Source organism: Canis lupus, chromosome 12 (assembly GCF_011100685.1).
Source record: "Canis lupus familiaris isolate Mischka breed German Shepherd chromosome 12, alternate assembly UU_Cfam_GSD_1.0, whole genome shotgun sequence".
NCBI lineage: Eukaryota > Metazoa > Chordata > Mammalia > Carnivora > Canidae > Canis > Canis lupus.
Window position 1 is genome coordinate 13,737,158 of NC_049233.1, and position 20,711 is coordinate 13,757,868.

The window sequence follows — 20,711 nt, forward strand, 5'->3', positions numbered from 1 at the left end:
TAGCTATAAACAGACCGATTATAACACTTCATTTCCGGTACTGTTACTTCCTTCACAAATATTTGTGTTATTTTATAATATTTTAAACCCTTAAAAAAAGAAATAATTACACATCTGTGATCATCTCGAGATACAGGCTCCTTAAAATAAAAGTGCATACAATTTTATATTTTAAAATTTATTAACCCAAATATAAGGTGTATCTGTTTTAAAAAAGAACTATTTCAAATGCTGCTGTTATGTTGGATTAAATTGCATACACAGTTCATGAAAACCTCTAATACAGAGTTAAGTCTATTTTTCCTTGCCAGAAAGAAAACAAAACAGCTTAATTGTCATACCATTACAAACTGAAGTTATATACAAATAACATAACCCGAGACCTACTCTGATCATCTAAGGAACTACAAATTAAAGCATCAATCTTCACAGTCCAGCAGCACTTTAAATAATTTTATGAAAAAAATTATTTTTTTGCACATTTATTTCTTTACCACATGAAATTCATTTCCTGGGCTTCTTACAGAGAAAAAAGTCACTTGTTTTGGAGCATAGTATATATCAAAAAATACTTGGTAATCCAATAGACTATTTTTCCTACATTATGGTCAGGCAACAGACCCCACCAAATACTGAAGATTGACATTTGTAGGTAATTCAATAGTTAGATGATGATTCTTCAGTAGTTTCACAGTGGCACAATTTTTCACATTACTTGAAACCACTGTTAAACCTATAACACATTTTCTGTTTCGCTATGGGTATTTTTTCTATCTTTAACCCTAAAAGAAATATCTTTTATCTGTTTGCAGTACAAAAAGCATTCATAATTCAGAAATGTTTTCCTTTTTTGCAATGCATGACTTTGAACTCAAGATTTTTCAAAGATCAGTTAAACATTGTGTTTCTTTAAGACCAGAGCCTTATTTATGTGAGCCTGTGGCTTACCTAACAAGAATTTTTCTGTTCCAGGGAAAGTCAGTCAGTTTGTATCTTAAATACCATAATCTAGTTTCAATCCATATAGACATCTGCAAGGGAAGGCACTCGTCAAATGTTACAACCAAATCATAGATTGTAAGAATAATTTTTCTACACAACAATGAGAAAACAAAAAAGCAAAACGATGGAGGGAAATAAAACATGTGATATTAAAAATTAATAAGCAACAACACATTTATCATTAGTATAACAGTACACTTATGTAATGCTTTCTATACAATTCAAATACTCAATAAAACCCCAACGTGAATACAGTGAGTGCCTTTTTAATCAGATGCCATGGAACCTGCATATAATAATAACATCTAGAAATTTGTTCTGTAATCATATGATTGTACAAAATACTGTCTGCGTAATCACTATGTATATTTTATTGCCTATTTCTAAAAGCTACCAATATTAAATGACAAACTGCCAATGTTACATGAAAATAAGTATAAATTAATGCATTAATGAAAATTGAACCCATAATCAAAACATCTAGTAAAATAAAGCAGATACCATTTTGAGTGATTGTTTACTGTTTTATTAACTTAACAAACTTTCAAGACTCTAAAATCTTACTAAAGTGTAGCTAGTATAATAATCTCACATGTACAATATGCTACTAGCACTTAATATATAAGAGCTACTATTGGTAAGTGCTTTATTTTTTTTAAATAAGTTACGCTCAAAGTACCTTTCACTTTAGAGATGATGAAAATGATGCTCAGAAAGGTTAAGTAATTCACCTGAAGTCAGACAATTATTAAGTGGTAGACAATTTGGCTCTAAAGTCCATGTTTTTATCTATCCTTATAAGCATCATAGTAAAATATTACTTTTAAATTTTGAAAAAAAATGTGATATTCACGGACATAATGCCTAGATCAAATATGTAGGAGATTATATGAGCATACATAAATATCTTAAGATTTATGAAAAACTTTTGTACTTGTAACAAATGACTGTTCTGTACCTATCTTATCTGCTACTTTCTACATTCAAAGGAACAAATCAAAAGAGTGGTTACCTAAAGTTTGGATACTCTTAATGTGAATTAAACAGTCACATGTGCACATAATCACATGTATACTACTTACTAATAGGAACAATATGAGAATTTCAATAAACTAATATTAAAATGAAGCATAAAAATATTTTCTGATGATTACTAACCTATAATAAAATCCATATTAAACTATTTTATTTATTGAAATTTGAATAAGTTTAAACAAGTAATAATATGTCATTCATTTTGCTTTTAATGTGAACTAAGTTACTCTTTGAATTTTAACTATCCTCATTTTATAAAACCAAAGGCCCCAAATCACTATGTGAAACTTGAAATTAATACTGCATGTCAATTACACCTCCAAATAAATAAATAACATAACATAAAAAGCTGAAGTCTATTCTAGAGTTTCATGTAAGAATTGGTAAATGTAAATAATCTCATTCAGCAACTTTCCAACTTAAAATATAAGAATTCACTTCTAATTGCTTGAGTTGTTCACTCAGGTAAGTTTCTTATTTCTTTTCCAGTGAATAGTGTTTGGTTAAATATAGGAAAAGCTGTACCACCAATGGAATGTGATTATCTATAATGAAAGTAAGTTATTCCATATTCCCATTTTGAAAAGTAAATGAATATATCAACACACCCTATAACATTTATATAAACCTTAAAATACCAGCTAGCTGAAAGCGAACAGAACATATAATCAGGATAATTTCATACCATGCATAATCATTCTTCACAGCATTTTTATTATGCAGTATGGAATGGATTATAGTAAATGTATTTCACACATGCTATTTCTTATTCAAAAGGAAATACAGAATAGGATATAAAACAGTTCTAGCCAAATCTTCATTCAAATCCAACCTTCATGGACGCCACTGTAATTGAAAGACATTTCCAAACAGATAGCTATGGACTTCATTTTCCTTTAAAATCATATGTCTTTCACATCTGTTCCAACTAAAACATTCATGTTCTTAAACTTTACCAAACTGTCTTATGCTTAGTTTTTAAAATATTGTAGTTTTATTTTGTTTTACTTTAATTTACAACTAGTTATGCTCAAAAAATTGTTTAAATTTTCAAATTATGCTAACATGTTAAAAAAAACAGTAGAGTATGCATACCTAATCAACATTTTAATTCAGTGATTTCCTAAGTTTCTCAAACTTCACTTACTTTTAACTAACCTTCATGCAACTCCTTAAAATGGGATAAAGAAAATATTTTGTCAGTTTAAGATTAACACGTATTCATATTTTTAATATGAATTTTTAATTTCACTATGAATATATCTTCCAAAACAGAGTCAATGGTTCCAAGATCAGACATCAAAATGAATACTATTAATTTCAATACTGCACTTTTCTTTGACTTACTCAATAATTGTAAATTAAAAGTAAACATGAACTATTAAAATATGACATAAAAATCTCTGACTTAAATGATGATACTCCTTTTTGTAGAAGCCTCTACAAAATTATAAGATTTCACATAATTATGAAATGAGTTAAAACAAGTTTCAGATCCAGGGTATATTAAAAATAATTATAAGCAAAATGATAAAGAGAGGGGGAAAAAAGAAGCATGGAAATTAGCAAAAGCCTTATGTATTTCTTGATGAAATATATTTAAAATGTAAAAATCTAAAATAACAAAAATTTAAGATTACTAATTAACAATAAATTCAGAAGCATTTATAAAGTTCATAGAAACTTAATCAGGTTGGTTTCTATCAATGATCTCTTGCATAAAGTAGTCAAATGGCTAGTTTAGGAAGACTGCCTAAATAATTTTATCCACAGGCCTTTCTTAACAGGTAACTTCAAAAAATCATGTATACTATCACCATTCTTCCCATCAAAATCCCAATTTTAAAATGCTTTTGCTATTCAGAGTATTCACCTAGAACAATTAATGGTTCTCAACAAAATAATGCAATATTTGCAAATATAAAATTCCATTTAATGTACTGAAGAATGAATTATTTTTTAAAATATTTTATTTATTTATTCATGAGAGACACAGAGAGAGGCAAAGACAGAGGGAGAAGCAGGCTCCATGCAGGGAGCCCGATGCAGGACTTGATCCCAGGACTCCAGGATCACGACCTGAGCCGAAGGCAGATGCGCAACCACTGAGCCACGCAGGTGCCCTTGAAGAATGAATTAATACAACAAGGGGATACTTGTACTTTTTACACTGACTTTCAAGTGCAAACATGCAAAACGTAGAAGGATAATACAGCATAAGTTGGGTCCATTCTATAAAATGCATGTACCTGCATATAAAAATAGCTAGAGAACAATTACAAGGCAACATGGAATACAAGACAGTTTAGATACAGTTTATACACAAATACCAATAAACTATAAAGATAACGTTAATTTCAGTGAGATTACTGATGGCAGACTCCAAAAAGGAAGTTCTATCCCCTGGTTTTGGAGGAAGGTTCCATTTTCATATAAAACACAGAAATAGGTAGTTATATTAAGTCATGGAAGAGATGGTGATGAACAAAGGAATGAAGGGGGCAGAACAGAAAATAACATAAAAACAACTAAAATAAAGGAGATATGGGTGACGGACACTGAGGGAGGCACTTGACAGGATGAGCACTGGGTGTTTTACTATATGTTGCCAAATCGAATTCCAATAAAAACATATACAAAAATAAATAAATGAGTCTCTTGTAGACAGCAAAAAAATATATAAAATAAAATAAATAATAAAATAAAATAAAATAAAATAAAATAAAATAAAATAAATGAGATATATACCATGAAGTTAATAAATGGCATTTATATTTATCCAACTATGAGATCAAAATCTGAGGTGTCAACTCTGACATGTGTTCTCTCCTTTAAACTCTGTAGTTAAACAATCACCAATTCCCCTTAATTCTGCCTCCTAACCACATCTGAAATCAGTTTTCATTTCCAGTTCCCTAGTAACACTCCCAGGATTCAGACTAACCATCTCTCTCCTGAACCCCCTTTGTGATCTCCTAGGTAGTCTCCCTGAATCCCCTCACTCCCATCTCCATCTCACCCTAATGTGACACCAATTCTCTGCCAGGTTGGTCTGTTTGAAATGTACATCAGGTCCGGTTAACCCTCACTAAAAAAACTTCTCAGTGGATCCCCAATGTTCTCAAAATAAAGCCTAGAGTCTTTAACATGACATTATTGATTTGGTCCTTACCTTTATTTCCAGTTTCACCTTATACTCCTCCAACCTCATATGGAGGCTTCATCCTGCCCACGAAGAACCTCTCTCTCAGTTCATCAGGTACAACCTACTCTCTGCATCTCTTTCTTCATCTTCAGGCCAGCTCAACTACAACTTTCCCAAGGAAGTTCCCCTTTGACCATCTCCTCTCTCCTCAACCCTCTCAAACTAGGCTACATCTTAGAAACTCAACAAGTACTTCTCTATGGCAGAAGCTTTAGATATACTTACAATTATTTGACAATTTTTATTATCTTTTAAATGACAGCTTTCTATTATAAACTGTAAGTTCCACAGAGGAAGGATTATATCTTTTTGTATTCCACTATTCCCCAGTACTTGGACAAGAGTTAGAAATAATAAATATTTGCTACCTGCTAAGTCAAGAAGACACAGGAAGATGGTGCCACTCAGAAGACTCACAGGATATAAAAGGCTCTCAGGTCACCAAATATTCAATCTCGGAGAGCACTTGTAGATGATCTACTTTAGCAGTTTCCAACTATATTCATCGGAGCCTTGGGAGAATGGACTAGAAAAGCAAGATATTGGATCCATTTACTACACACCTCTGCCCTTGCTCCAACCAAATCAGCTTCACATTTTGTGCTTTTACACACTGGGGCTTCACATAATATTTCATCCAAAAAAGAAAAAGAAGTTGAAAACCTCTATGTTGAGTAATTTCCAAATCCTCATCCATTCACATAAGCTCCCTTCCTCCTGTTATCATTTTTAACATACTGATAGAAACCACTCTAGTAACTCTGCCACACCCTAAAATCATCTTAATTTTCCGATTCCTTGATTCCTCCACATCTAATCAGTTACCAGATCCTAATATTCTTGCTTTCTCACTTCTATTCCTTTTTCCCCATCTCCTCTGCTGCTAGACAAAAACAGATTCAAATCCTTTTTGTTCCTTGAATTACTACAACAGCTTCTTACATGGCTTACTTAACTCCAATCTCCCCTTCCTTAATAACACCCGTGTTGGACTTATCTTTCTCATACAGTGCCTTCCTTGTATCCATAATAAAAATGTTTGGCAGATTCCAGTTTAACATCCTAACAAAACCAACTGCCCCTCTCTGGCTTTTAAAGTCCTCCTTTTATAACCTGCCCAAACCACCTATTTCAATCTATTAGGCTTCCTTCTTCTTTGATCAGTTTTCTCCAAACTACATCATAATCATTCAAGGAGGATGCTCTACACTTCTCCTCTGTGTAATCCAGACCACAAATCTAAAGCTGAACAGCCTGAGTTACCAAGGCATATCAGATATGGTAAAATAGAACTTCATGTTCCCAGCTTGACAAGTTTAAACCGTAAGAACTACCTTTATATCTGCTGCACTCTCTGTTCTTCTTCAGTGCATTAAGTTTTGGCATAAACTCCCTCAATTATATAATATTAAATTACTGAGCTTATGAAAGACCTTAGAGAATATAGCCCACAACCTTCATTTTATAGATGAGGAAGTGAAACTCCTTGTTCAAGGTCACACAGTCAAGTTAATGGGAGGCCAGACATACACTGCAAGTCTAGCTCAGCTCCTCTATTTCTGATACTCCAGCTCTATTCTCTCTTATATTATAACAATCATGAAACGGGACTAGACTTGGACTGCTAGGGTTTGAGTCAAGGTCACAGTGTATACTTGAAAAACAATGTGATTCTTCATAATATTAATTTTTAGCTACTTATCTTTCCAGCTGTGCAAAATGCTAAGACTCATTCATTTAACAAGTATTTATTGAGCGCCTACTCTGTGCTTGGAATACATCAGTGAACAAAACTGACTAAAATAACCATCTTTGGGAAGAATACATATTAGTAGAGGAAACTGTTAATATATGAATAAATAAGTTAAATATTTACAGTTTCAGGCAGCCATAAGGTCTTTAGAGAAAAATAAAGTACAGCAAGGTATACTGTTGTTTAGAGATATTGGAAATGAAAAGCAACCAACATCCATGACAAGAAGAGAAGAAAAATGAGAAGAGTGAGGTTTGGAAAGGCAAATGAATAGTCTTTTTAAGAAGGAAGGTGAGCAACTGTGTCAAATGCTACAGATAGATCAAGGAAGATGAGCACTGAAAAATGACCATGAGATTTAGTAATGCAGACGTCACTGGTGACCTGAGAAGTTTTGGATGAGAGATGGAAGCACAAATCTGAATGAAGCAAATTCAAGAGATAATGGAAAGATAACAAGAGAGCACAAGCAACTTTTTTTGAAGAGTTATGCTAAAAGGGGAGCAGAGAAATGAATGGTAAATGGAGAGTGTGTGATCAAGACGTTGTGGTTGTTGCTGCTGTCTGTTGCTTATGATGGGAAATCTGTGCAACTCTCTGTGCTGTTGATCCAATAGAGAAAGAAATTCTGGGGTAGGGAAGCCTGGGTGGCTCAGTCAGTTAAGTGTCTGCCTTCCGCTCAGGTCATGATCCCAGGATTCTGGGATTGAGCCCTGTTCAGCAGAGAGTCTGCTTCTCCCTCTCCCTCTGCCCTTCACTCATGCTTGCTCTCTCCCTCTCTCTCAAATAAATAAAATCTAAAAAAAAAAAAAGAAAGAAAGAAAGAAAAAAGAAAGAAAAGAAAAGAAAAGAAAAGAAAAGAAAAGAAAAGAAAAGAAAAGAAAAGAAATTCTTGCGTAATGTCCTTGAGAAAGTAGAATCAAAATGTATGTGTGGATGGTTTGCCCTTAGATGGTAGTATAGATATTTCAACTATAGGAACAATCAAGAAGTGGGCACAGATGGATGCATGTATGTATCTGGTGATGGAAACTTATGTAAGTTTTCTACTGAATAATTATATCCTCTAAATGAAATAGGGAGCAAAGTCAGCAAATGAGAGTGAAGATAAGGGAGAAGGTGCTAAAGGTTTACGGAGAAAGGAGAACGTATGAAATGGCTGTCCAACAAAATAAGTGAATAGACCAGAAGAATAAAAGTTGGAAAAGGAGTAAAATTTGAAGGTACTGACCATGGTTTAAATTAGAAAAATAAGTACTGTGTGTTTCCTGACACACTGACTTGTGTCTATTCAAGTACAGAGTTGGCAGAAAGTTAATCCAAGGAAGGAGTGAGAGAGAAGCCAAAGAACTGAAAGGAGAAGTAAAAAGAGAAAAAGAAGTTAAAGAGTTTAGCGTATTTGCATTGTGACGATTATACTGACAGACTATAGATTACAAGTGGGTAAAAGAGGGAGATGAGAATCCAAGAATGGCAAGAGAATTTTTAAAAATGGCCAGGTCAATGGATTTGTTGGTATTGGGATAATAGAAGGGTGTGATGTGAAGAGAAATAGTGGTGATCAAAAAGAGCGGGAGTCTTCAAACTGAGCTCATAAAATGGTTGCAGGTATTGATGATACTAAGATAAAACTGTAATCAGTAGCTAAGATGAGGGACAAGATGTTTAGATACAAGAAATACCCACTTGTGATCTCAAATTTCTGACCAAGTCTTCACACCTCTAATAATGCCCTCTAAATCTATGTAACTGGGAACTCTGCCTGGACCATATGTTTTTAAAAGTCCCATTCTGGCCCTCTTCTGGTCATGCCCATTTCTGCTGGGGAAGAAGTCCATGGGAGCCAAGCAGACTTGCTTGACCCAAGCCTGCATCCTCTTTTATTTAAAAAGACTATGTTTCAGGTTCCAGGACCCTCAAAATTCCTGATCCAACATGAAAACCCAAGTTCAGAACCAATACAAACTTCTTCCTTACATCCTTCCTAAGTACTGATTATACTGTCAGTTTATTTACCCTTAAATCTAAGGGATACCCAAGAGGAGATACAGGGATGAGAGGAGTTTGAACATGTTAGGTGGAGTATCTACATCTGTGCAAGCAAGATTCCTCATCATTGGGAGTGAGAACAGAAAGAAGTGGGCAGAGGGAAGGGCAGACTCCCTGCTAAGCAGGAAGCCTGGCACAGGGCTCCAAGTGGTAGGACCCTCGGGGATCATCATCCAATGTGGACGCTTAACCAGCTGAGCCACCCAGGTGCCCCATAACCTCACAAGACTTTAAAAGACAAAGGGAATAATTATTATTTTATGATTGGGAAAAGTAAAGGAAAGGGGTGATTTGACAAGGTCACATATATCAATCAGTTAAGTGGATAACATAACAACCTCAGTCTCCAATTAAAATGCAATTATATTTGAAATAAAAATATAACCCAGACTTTCAAATCTTGGGAAATTTAAAAACACAATGCCAAATAAATGTTTCAAAGGAGAAATCATAATAGTTATCAAAAAAATACTTAGAACTAGAGGACACTGAAAACTGATATACCAAATGTGATACTATTATTTTATACATATATATATATATATATATATATATATATATATATTTGATCTTCATCCCAGTTCCTAGCAAGAAACTCCTAAAACTCATGGAATTTCTTAAGTGATTAGAGCAATAAAGATGTCATTTGTTATGTTAATGACATTTGGAAAGCCCCTAGGTAACGTAAGCTAAGGATAGGAGCTTTTGCCAGCAGATCTAACCATAGGATTAGAGGGTTGGAACTTTCACTCCTACTCACTTAACTCTCCCACCTCCTCTGGATAAGGAAGAAAACAAAGAGATTGAGTTCAATCACCAACAGCTAATCAATAATACCTATGTAATGAAGATTCCGTAAAAACTCAAAGGACCAGGTTTAGGGAGCTTCTAGTCTGGTAAAGAAAGAAAGATTCAAGGGCAAGTGATACACTTAAAGAACAGAGAACCTTACACCCATCCCACACACCTGGCTGTTCCTGAGTTACAAACTTCTGTAATAAACTAGTAATCTAGTAAATAAAATACTTCTCTGAATTCTGTGAGCTACTCTACCAAATTAATTGAACCTAAGGTGGGGGACTGTGGGAACCATCAATAGCCAGTTAGTCAGAACCATGGAACCACGGCTAATGACCTAGACTTGCCATTGGCATGTGAAGTGTGTATGCTGGGTGCAAGTCTTGTAAGCCTGAGCCTTTAATATATATTATCTCGTTTGGTGGTGTGGAAGAAAAAAACAATCAGACATCAGAATTGCTGTCAGACTAATACCAAGACATGTGAATACGGCTAAAGTTATAGTGCCACAACAAAACAAAACAAAACAAAACAGGCAAGCATACTTTAGAAGACAAATATCAATGTGTTTGGTATTTAATGTTACACATATAGAATGAGTCCAAAGAAAGGCAAAGAAAAGAAACCATAAAGCCAGAAAAAAATGAAATAGAAAACACTGAAAAAAAACAGTATCAACAAAACTAAAAGCTACTTCTTTTAAAAGAGTTTACCCAAGATTGGTCAGGAAAGAAAGATTCAATGTGGGAATGAAAAGGACAACATAAACCTGTAGAGAGAAAATACCATAAATATCTTCACTGAGATAAATTTGAGAAGATGAACTGGATAGTTTCCTAAAAAATTATAACTTAATAAAATGAATTGAAATAATAAACCTAAATACATCCATGGCTATTTAAAAAATTCATTCTGTAGTTTAAAAAAAAACCCTGTCACTCCTCTATACACACGCACACTCACAATTTTATAGCTAAGTTATACAATACCATCTACAATCAGATAATCTTGACCTAATATCAATGGTTCTAGAGAGGAAATTAAGGGGTAAACTACTATTATCTGGTAAGAATTGTAAATGGCTGTTTATAACAGAGATCCAACACGAGAAACTTAAATACATAAGGGTTTTGGTTGGTTTGCTTTCACATGAGGTATGTAATTGTTGGTACTGGCTTTAATGGCTATATATTAGTTTTATATTACTACTGATATATTACTACTGAAACAACTATCACAAATGGGGAGGCTGAAAACAACACAGTTGTATTATCTTATAGCTCCAGAGGACAGAAGTTTGAAACTGGTTTCAGTGGGCTGAAATCAAGGTGTCAAGACAGCTGCAGTGCTTCTAAAAAGCTCCACTTGTCCTTTACAGATTCTAAAGCTGCTTATAGTACAGTGCTGTGAAAAACAGGGTATGGCAGTTCATCCAAAAAATTTAAAACAGTTATGATATGAGAGGTGCTTGGGTGGCTCAATCAGTTCAGCATCTGCCTTCAGCTCAGGTCATGATCCCAAAGGTCCTAGGATGGAGCCTGAATTCCAGCAGGGAGCCTGCTGCTCTCCCTCCCTCTGCTACTCTCTTTGCTTATGTTCTCACGAGTGTAGCAATTCCACTTGTGTACGTGTATCTGTAATAACCGAAAGTGGAGGCTCAGATATTTGTGCATCAATGTTCATAGCTGCATTATTCATAATAGCTAAAATGTAAAGGCAACCTAAGTATCTATCTAAAGATAAGCAAAAGTGGAATATGCATACACTAGAATATTATTCAGCCTTCCTTTTTGGAAGGAAATGTGACATATGCTATGAAGCCATCATGCTAAGTGAAATAAGCCAGTCACAAAAAGACAAATAGTGTCATGACTCACTTATGTGAAGTCATACAAAGAAGTCAAAATCATAGATACAGAAAAAAGAATGGTAGTTGCCCTGTGCTGGGAGGAGAGGAGAATTAGGAATTACCATGTAATAGGTATAGAATTTTAGTTTTTTTTTTTTTTTTTTTTTAGAATTTTAGTTTTACAATGCTTAAAGAGTTAGGAAGACAAGTGATGAAGATGTACAACATTATGCATACCTAGAACCACTTAACTGTATACTTAAAAATGATTAAGATGGTAAATTTTATGCTGTGTGGATTTTATCACAGCAAAAAAAAGGGAAGGAAAGAATTAAAATATATACATATACCAGTTCAGCCATACAAGCACCACTCTCCCCAGTACTGCAAAATAAGAGAAAGAGAAAACAATTCTGCTTGCCACACAACTCAGTAGATGTGCTGGAGAGATGAATCTACTGTTGCTGCAGTATGACTCACTCCCCTCATGATTCATTTAGCTTGAGCAATTTCATCACACTGAATGGTTTGAGACTTTGAATTATTTATCAAACAACAGGGCCCCTAAAATCAAGCACTCAGGTACTCATCTAAATCTAAAGTAAACTGCTCTATAAAGAATACAACATATATATAACAAAATGGATTAATACCTGTAACATATAAAAAGCCACTTAAATTTACTACGAAAAATCAATGCCTGAAAGGAATGAAATGTTTGTAATTCACAGAACAATAAATATAAATGGCCAAAAACTTTGAAAAAAGGTTCAAGTTCACTAAGATAAATATAAAATAGAATAAACTATCATTCTACACTGGTGTTGAAAAAACAGGCAAATATAAGTGTTGGTAAAGCTGTTGTAAAACAAATATTCATAGCCATTGTTTTAAAAAGAATATAAACTAGTACATTCATAAAACAATTTGGTAATATTAGTCACAACTTCAAATGACCAGTCTGTTGGTTTCACTTTTAGGCATACACCCTATAATAAATTGAACAAATTAGTAGGAACAAAGATGTACATGAACAGTTGGCTAATATTTAAAAGCTGAAAACAATTCAAATGTCTATTAATAGAGACTATCTATAGTAAATAATAAGTATGCTGATATAAGAACAACAAAGGATGGGGTGTCTGGATGGCTCAGCCAGTTGAGTATATGACACTTAATTTCGGTTCAAGCCATGATCTCAGGATCATGAGAGTGAGCCCTATGTCGGGCTCCACACTGGGCATGGAGCCTGCTTGCAATTCTCTCTCTCCTTCTCTTTTTGTCTCTCTCCCCCTTTACACCGGCATACTCTCTTAAAAAAAAAAAGAAGTAATAATAACAAAAGAGACTTAAAGGCACTGACAGAAATATATCCACAACAGATAACAAGGTTTATTTTTTTTTAATATTTTATTTATTTATTCATGAGAGACACAGAGAGAAAAAGAAAGGTAGAGACACAGGCAGAGGGAGAAGCAGGCTCCATGCAGGGAGCCCGACTTGGGACTCAATCCCGGGTCTCCAGGATCACACTCTGGGCCTAAGGCAGGCGCTGAACCGCTGAGCCACCCAGGGATCCCGATAAGAAGGTTTAAAAAGGTTTTATGGGGGACACCTGGGTGGCTCAGCGGTTGAGCACCTGCCTTCAGGCCAGGGTGTGATCCTGAAGTCCTGAGATCGAGTCCCACATCAGGCTCCCTGCATGGAGCCTGCTTCTCCCTCTGCCTGTGTCTCTGCCTCTCTCTCTCTCTCTCTCTCTCTCATGAATAAATAAATAAAATCTTAAAAAAAAAAAACTTTTAAAAAGGTTTTATGGTTTTATTTTCAAAATAAAAATAGTCTTATTCATCTTTCTAATTACAAATAATTCTGAACTCATATCGAATATGTGTATAATACTAAAATGCTTTTTAAAGAGAAAAAAATATTCTGAAGGCCTTTAGCAAATAATCCTCCCAGGTCACTTGGATTTTTAAAAATCATACAAAAACTACTCCATATTTAGAATTAAGACAACAGTCTTTAGTACAAAATCCCTACCACTATAACTAAAGATCTTTTACATGGTCAAATGGTAATCAATATATTATGGAGAACACTGAAAGTTGGTTCTAAAGAGGATTTATTATTTTTATTTTTTCAAAAAAAATAATTTTATTATCATTCTCTAAATTATTTTTTAAGTTTTTATTTAAATTCCAATTAGTTAACATACAGTGTGATATTAGTTTCTGGTGTATAATATAGTGATTCAATACTTCTATACCACACCCACAACTCATAGCAAGTGCACTCCTTATCGCCCATCACCTATTTGACCCATCCCCCACCCACATTCCCTCTGGTAACCATCAGTTTGTTCTGTATAAAGTCTGTTTAAAGAGGATTTATTTCAAACTCCTCAAAGTCATTTAAATTTACATAATTAACTACTCAAAGTTAAAATTCAAGACAATTAAGTACACAACTATGCCAATACAATAGCATTCAAAGCCTTTTGAGATTGTAAAACAAGAAAAAAGAAAAAAATTCAACAGACTGAAAGTAATTAACTCCAGGAAGAGATTATAAACAATAAAGCAATGTATAAATGAACAAGCATAGCTCACAGCTACAGTATCAAACGATTCAGTGACCACCCAAGTACATAACAGCTCAGAAGGAAGAAATGGGTTTTCTACAACACCTTATGAAACAAATTCAAATATCTGACCACACACATTTTCAATCCATGTAGTTACAGAGGAGCGGAATAACAGGAAAAATAATTAAAAAAATGAAGAGAAAGTATAAATTATGCCATATGGAAAAGTGATTTGATTGACAGCATTCAAAGAAATGACAATAGTAAAAGCTATTGGAAGGAAATCAGGATTACCTGAAAGAAATACAGAAAGTTCTAATCTGAGGATTAATTACAACACTGTGGCTTTTCCCTTAAGATTAAAAAAAAAAGTATAGCAAACAGCTCTTACTTATTGTTATTATTTCAATGCATAGACAATCCAATCAGATGTTCTTAAAACAGATTTTATAGTCCAAAAATATTTTTGTTCATTCTCACAAAGCACAAAATATCTCATTTGTATAACAAAATATTTTAATGTTCCTCATACCACTAAAATATACAATGTTTTTAGTATATAGACATTTACATTTACTTTAGAAACTTAATTTTAAGAATAAATGAATTTGTCCTTGAAAACTGGCTAAATAAACTTCATCAAAAATAAACATAATGAAGGGGTGCCTGGGTGGATCAATCAGTTAATAGCCCAACTCATGATTTTGGTTCAGGTCATGATCTCAGAATCATGGGATCAAGTCCCACATTTGGCTCCACACTGGGTATAGAGCCTGCTTAAGATTCCCTCTTCCTCTGCCTCTCCGTCCCAGCTCCTCCACTCCCATGCTCTTTCTCTCTAAAAATAAACAAAATAATTTAAAAATAAAAGTAATTCTTTAAAAAAAAAAGCAGAAAAGGCAGAAATATGGGTACAAACAACAGAGTAGCACTCTCCCGAGTTTTATAAATCATATTTGATAATTAGAACAAAATTTGTAACATTATCTGGTACTAAAGTTAATGATACTTTAAAAAGAAAGGTAAAGGAAATGAGTGGCAGAAAGGGAGACAGAACATGAAAGACTCCTAACTCTGGGAAACAAACTAGGGGTGGTGGAAGGGGAGGTGGGCGGAGGGTGGGGGTAGGACTGGGTGATAGGCACTGAGGTGGGCACTTGGCGGGATGAGCACTGGGTGTTACTCTATATGTTGGCAAATTGAACACCAATAAAAAATAAATTTATAAAAAAAAAAAAAGGTAAAGGAACCTATATAGAAATAAGCCTTCTACATGTCACTTTAAGTGAAAAAAGACTGATAGTCTTTTCACTTTAAGTGAAAAGTAGATTAAGATAGCCTACAAATGAGAATTATACAAATTATATTACACTCAAAAATCCTATAAAAAAATTAGATATAATCCTTAAAAAAACTTCCAGTACCCATAGGAAGGCAGGAGGGGGGGAAAGAAACAATGAGGGAGATGAAGATAATAGAAAATAAATAAATAAATAAAGCAGGAGACAAGCTATGGAACATTAATAATTAATGTCATTAGAATTTAAAACAGCCTGGTTTGGCAGAGTGGATAAAAACATATTAAAGTAATTCTTTGAAAATAAACCTTGAAAAAGGCATAACCATATAAACATTTGATTAAAAAGCAGGGGTGGCTATACTAATATCAAATAAAGTAGATTTTGGAGCAAAGAAAATTACTAGAAAAAAAAAACATTACATAATGATAAAAAAATCAATCTGCTAGGAAGACATAACAACGCTACAAATGTTCACACACCAAAAAATAAGAGTCTCAAAATATATAAGGCAAAAACAGAGCTGGAAAGAAAGACAAATCCACAATTATAACTGGGGACTCAAGAACTCGTTCTGAGCAACTGATAAAAGTATTTGTCAGAAAACTGCCAAGGGTATAGAAACCTGAATACAACCAACAGAATCCAACTAAAATATATAGAATATTGCCCCCAACAACAATGCCCATGGAACATTCAAGACAGACTATATAAATCCTAGTCCATAAAACAAATATCAACATATTTAAAAGAATTGAATTCATACAGATCATGTCACCTAACCAAAATGGAATCAAATTAGCATTCAAAAATGCAAAGACAATAAGAAAATGTCCAAACACTTGCAAATGAAACAGGACACTTCCAAAAAATTGACAGGTCAAAGAGGAATTCACAAAGAAAAATTTCAAAAACATAAAACTGAAAGAAAATAAAATTACAATGCATCAAAATAAGTTTGATGCAGCTAAAGTAGTTCAGAGAAAGTATACACATTTATATTATTAGAAAATAGTCTCAAATAAATTAAGTCCTTACCTCAAAAAAAAAAACCTAAAAAAAAAGAGGAAATAAACCCAAAGAGACAAAAAGGAAAGAAATAATAAATACATAAAATTAAAGTAGAAAAAAATCAATAAAACTGCTAGTTCTTAGAGAAAAAAATCCACAAAATTGATAAACCTCTAAGAAGACTGACAAAATAGGTAAAAGACTAATCACAAACATGTGGAATGAAAGGGAGGTCATTTCTACAAACCTTAAAGTCAGTAAAAGGATAATAAATGAATACTAAGTTATGTTTACAAATTTGACAAATTATCAGAAAAAAAACTAATTCCTTAAAAACCAAGCACTAACAAAACATTACCAAGATGAAATAGATATGTCCTATAACAAAGTAAATAAATTCAAAGGCTGCCTCACTCTCCAAAGAAATCTTCAAGCCTAATTGTTTTCAATAAAAACTTTGAGCAAATATGAAAAAAATGTAACATCAATTTTCATACTGTGTTCAAGAGAAAAGAGTGAATAAGTCTTAAAAGATTAATTTTACCCCAATACTAAAACCAGACATAAATAATACCAATATATTTTCTCCCTTGAATATAGATGTAAAAAAACAAATAAAACAAAAAACCTCAACATAATATTAATGATCAAATCTAGCCATGTATGTAAACAATTCTACCCCACGATCAGTGGGATTTACCCCAGGTTTGAAGTTAATTCAACATTTAAAAAAATAAATGAACTCCATCATATCAACAGGCTAAAGTATCAATTGAGGTAGAATAAATTTGACAAAATCTAACATCATTTCATGATTAAAAATTAGTAACAAAGGAAAACTTCCTCAGCATGATAAAGAATATCCAGAAAAAAAGTTAGAGCTAACATTGTACACGAAAATAGAAGACTAAATTCTTTTTCCCTAAGACTAGGAACAAGGCCAAAATGTCCACTCTCATCATTCTATTGCAATAAGGCAAGAAAAAGAAACAAAAGGCATATAAATTGGAAAGGAAAAAACAAGTGTCTCTACTTGCCAACAATATTTTTTCTACTAGAAAATCCCAAGGAATCTACAAAAGAGCCTCCTAGGACTGAGTTCATTAAAATTGGAGTCTAAAAGGTCAACACATGAAAATCAAAACTCAAGGTATTTCTAAATGGTAAAAATGAACATGTGGGAATAGAAACAAATTATAATCACACCAAAGAAATGGAAATACTTAGATATAAACTTAAAACCCGGGTGGCTCAGCGGTTTAGTGCTGCCTTCAGCCCAGGGCATGATCCTGGGGACCGGCTGCTGGGCATTTATTTCAGATATTAAAGCCAGAGTGCACACAAAATCCTGTATACAAATAGTTACAGAGGCTTTATTGAAAAGAGCTAAGAACTAAAATAATTAAAATAAAATAAAATAAAATAAAATAAAATAAAATAAAATAAAATAAAATAAAATAAAAAACATAACATAACATAACATAACATAACATAAAATAAAATACCAGATATCCTTCAATAGTAAATATTAAACTGTGGTACAGCCCCACCATAGAATACTATTCCACTATAAAGAGCAATGAATTATTAATATACAAGCAACAACTTGAATGACTCTCCAGGAAATTATGCTGCATGAAAAACATCATAGCCAATACCAAAAAGACTACAAACTGCAAAAATTAACTTAACTTAAAAAAATTAATCCACTTAACTTTCTTAAAATGGAAAAATTATAGATAAAAAAGAGATTTGTGGTTGCCAGGAGATAAGGATGGGGGTGGCAAACATGGGAGGAGGCTATGAAAAGGCAATAGAAGGCATCAATGATAGTGGAACCATTCTGTATCTTGACTATAGTAATAGATGCATGAACTACATGTTAATATAAATGCACACAAAAGTGTACTATACGTGATAAAAACACAAACACATATGCATACACGTGAGGACAAGTAAAATTGTAGAACTCTAAACAAGACCAATGGATTTTATCAATGTGAATATCCTGATCATGATTGTGTACTACATTTTTTTGTGTACTACAGTTTTTAAGATGTAACCACTAGGGAAACTGAGTAAAGTATAAACAGCATCTCTCTGTACTATTTTTACAACTACATATGAATCTGCAATTATATCAAAATTAAAAGTTTAGTTTTAAAGAAACAACAAACCAGAAGTGATACAACATAGTTTTAGAAAAACCTAATAAAGTATGATTCACTGAGTTCATATATAACAATTCCAATCAAAGTATCAGAATCATAGAATTGAATATCAATTATTTATAGTACTTTCTTCCTTAATTAGATAAACCATGCCCTATAAAGCTAAAACTTACACCAAATAAATTATTTATAATAATCAAACTTTTTCTTAATTTCTCTCTTCAATTTATCTTTCCCTCTTAAAACATAGATAAAGCTAAGTTGTAAGCTATCTCAAATTCCAGCAAATTTTGAATAGGTAGTGTCTAAATTAACAAATATTTTAAATCTAACTTTAAGGATGCATTATTTGTAATTATTGCACAAATATGCTAATATAAATAAAGTTAGAATTCTATTTAAGAACTTACTATAAGGCTCAAAATTCCAAGTTTATTTTAAATTTCTTAATCAAAAACATGACTATAAAATTAATTTAATGACATTAAATCGCAAGTTATAATCCTATACATGACACACATATTTATTGAGATTAAATTACATAAATCATGGGACATCTGGGTGGCTCAGCGGTTAAGCATCTGCCTTTACCTCAGGGTGTGATCCTGGAGTCCTGGAATCGAGTCCCACATTGGGCTCCCTACATGGACCCTGCTTCTCCCTCTGCCTGTGTCTCTGCCTCTCTCTGTGTCTCTCATGAATAAATAAATAAAATCTTTAAAATAAATAAATAAATTACAGAAATCATAATAAAATGCCTAAGTATCTGAGTTGAAAAATTTATTATATATACATATTAAATTTAGGTTATATAAATGATAATCTAGCAAAAACAAACTTACTGAATCAAATTCCATGAAGAAACAAAGGTGGTATTTTTTCAGTTAGAATTCATTTACAGGATTCAAAATCAGGGTCACCTGGGTGGCTCAGTGGTTGAGCATCTACGTTCAGCTCAGGTCGTGAACCCACGGTCCTGGGATCAAGTCCCACATCAGGCTCCCGCAGGTTACATGCTTCTCCCTCTGCCTGTCCCTGCCTCTCTCTGTGTCTTTCATGATTAAATAAATAAAATCTTCATTAAAAAGAAAAGATTTCTAAATCAAACATAATGCACTATCACATACTGGCATACCTCATTTTACTGCACATAGCTTTACTGCACTTCACATATAGTCATTTTCCACAAACTGAAGATTTGTTGCAAAATTGCATCAAGCAAGTCTATTGGCATCATTTTTCTAAAAGCATTTGCTCACTTTGTGTCTCTATGTCACATTTTGGTAATTCTAACAATATTTCAACTTTTTCATTATTATTATATTTGTTATGGTGATCTGTGTTCAATGATTACAACTTACTAAAAGCTCCAATGATTTTAGCAATAAAGTAATAAAGCACTTTTTAGCAGTATTTTTTCATTAAGGTATGTACTTTTTAGACATAACACTACTGCACATTTAATATGTTACAGTACAGTTTAAACATAACTTTTATATGCACTGGGAAACCAAAAAAAATTCATTTGCTTCACTTTATTGCGATATTTGCTTTATTGTGGTAGTATGGAACAAAACCACCAGTATCTCTGAGGTATGCCCATAAAATGTAAACATGTCATCTTTAAGTTAATCAACATCACTCTTACCATCCACTATTTCTGAAGCTTCCTGTCTCCATTGCATAGTCTACTTAAAGATGTCTTACCCATATGTAAGTACTCCTCCTAAATAGCATGAAATTCTCTCAATGGGATTATTAAAGGATCTACAGTACTTCATGGTTTGAGCAGAACAAACTATGACATGCTAAAAGAATGTTTCTCTCTGTGTGGCTCTGCCACCACCGACACGGAGTTTACTATTAAAAAAAAAAAAGTACTGCCACTTGACACCATATATCATCCTAGTACCAATTAACCTCAAAAATTATACCTTATATGTTATCATTTGATAA

At 33.2% G+C, this 20,711-nt stretch overlaps 1 protein-coding gene across 7 annotated transcripts in view; it reads right to left on the reverse strand.

The window, feature by feature from the left end:
- SUPT3H (SPT3 homolog, SAGA and STAGA complex component) overlaps window positions 1-20,711 on the reverse strand; it is a 530,131-nt gene that overhangs the window by 385,943 nt on the left and 123,477 nt on the right. Inside the window, exon 1 of one of the 7 annotated variants that reach the window (XM_038554231.1) lies at window positions 5,611-5,741. The exons of the other annotated variants lie outside the window; for them this stretch is intronic. The gene's annotated coding sequence lies outside the window, so the exon portion shown is untranslated. Of the gene's footprint in view, window positions 1-5,610; window positions 5,742-20,711 lie in introns of those variants that run through there. 7 annotated transcript variants of the gene reach the window in all.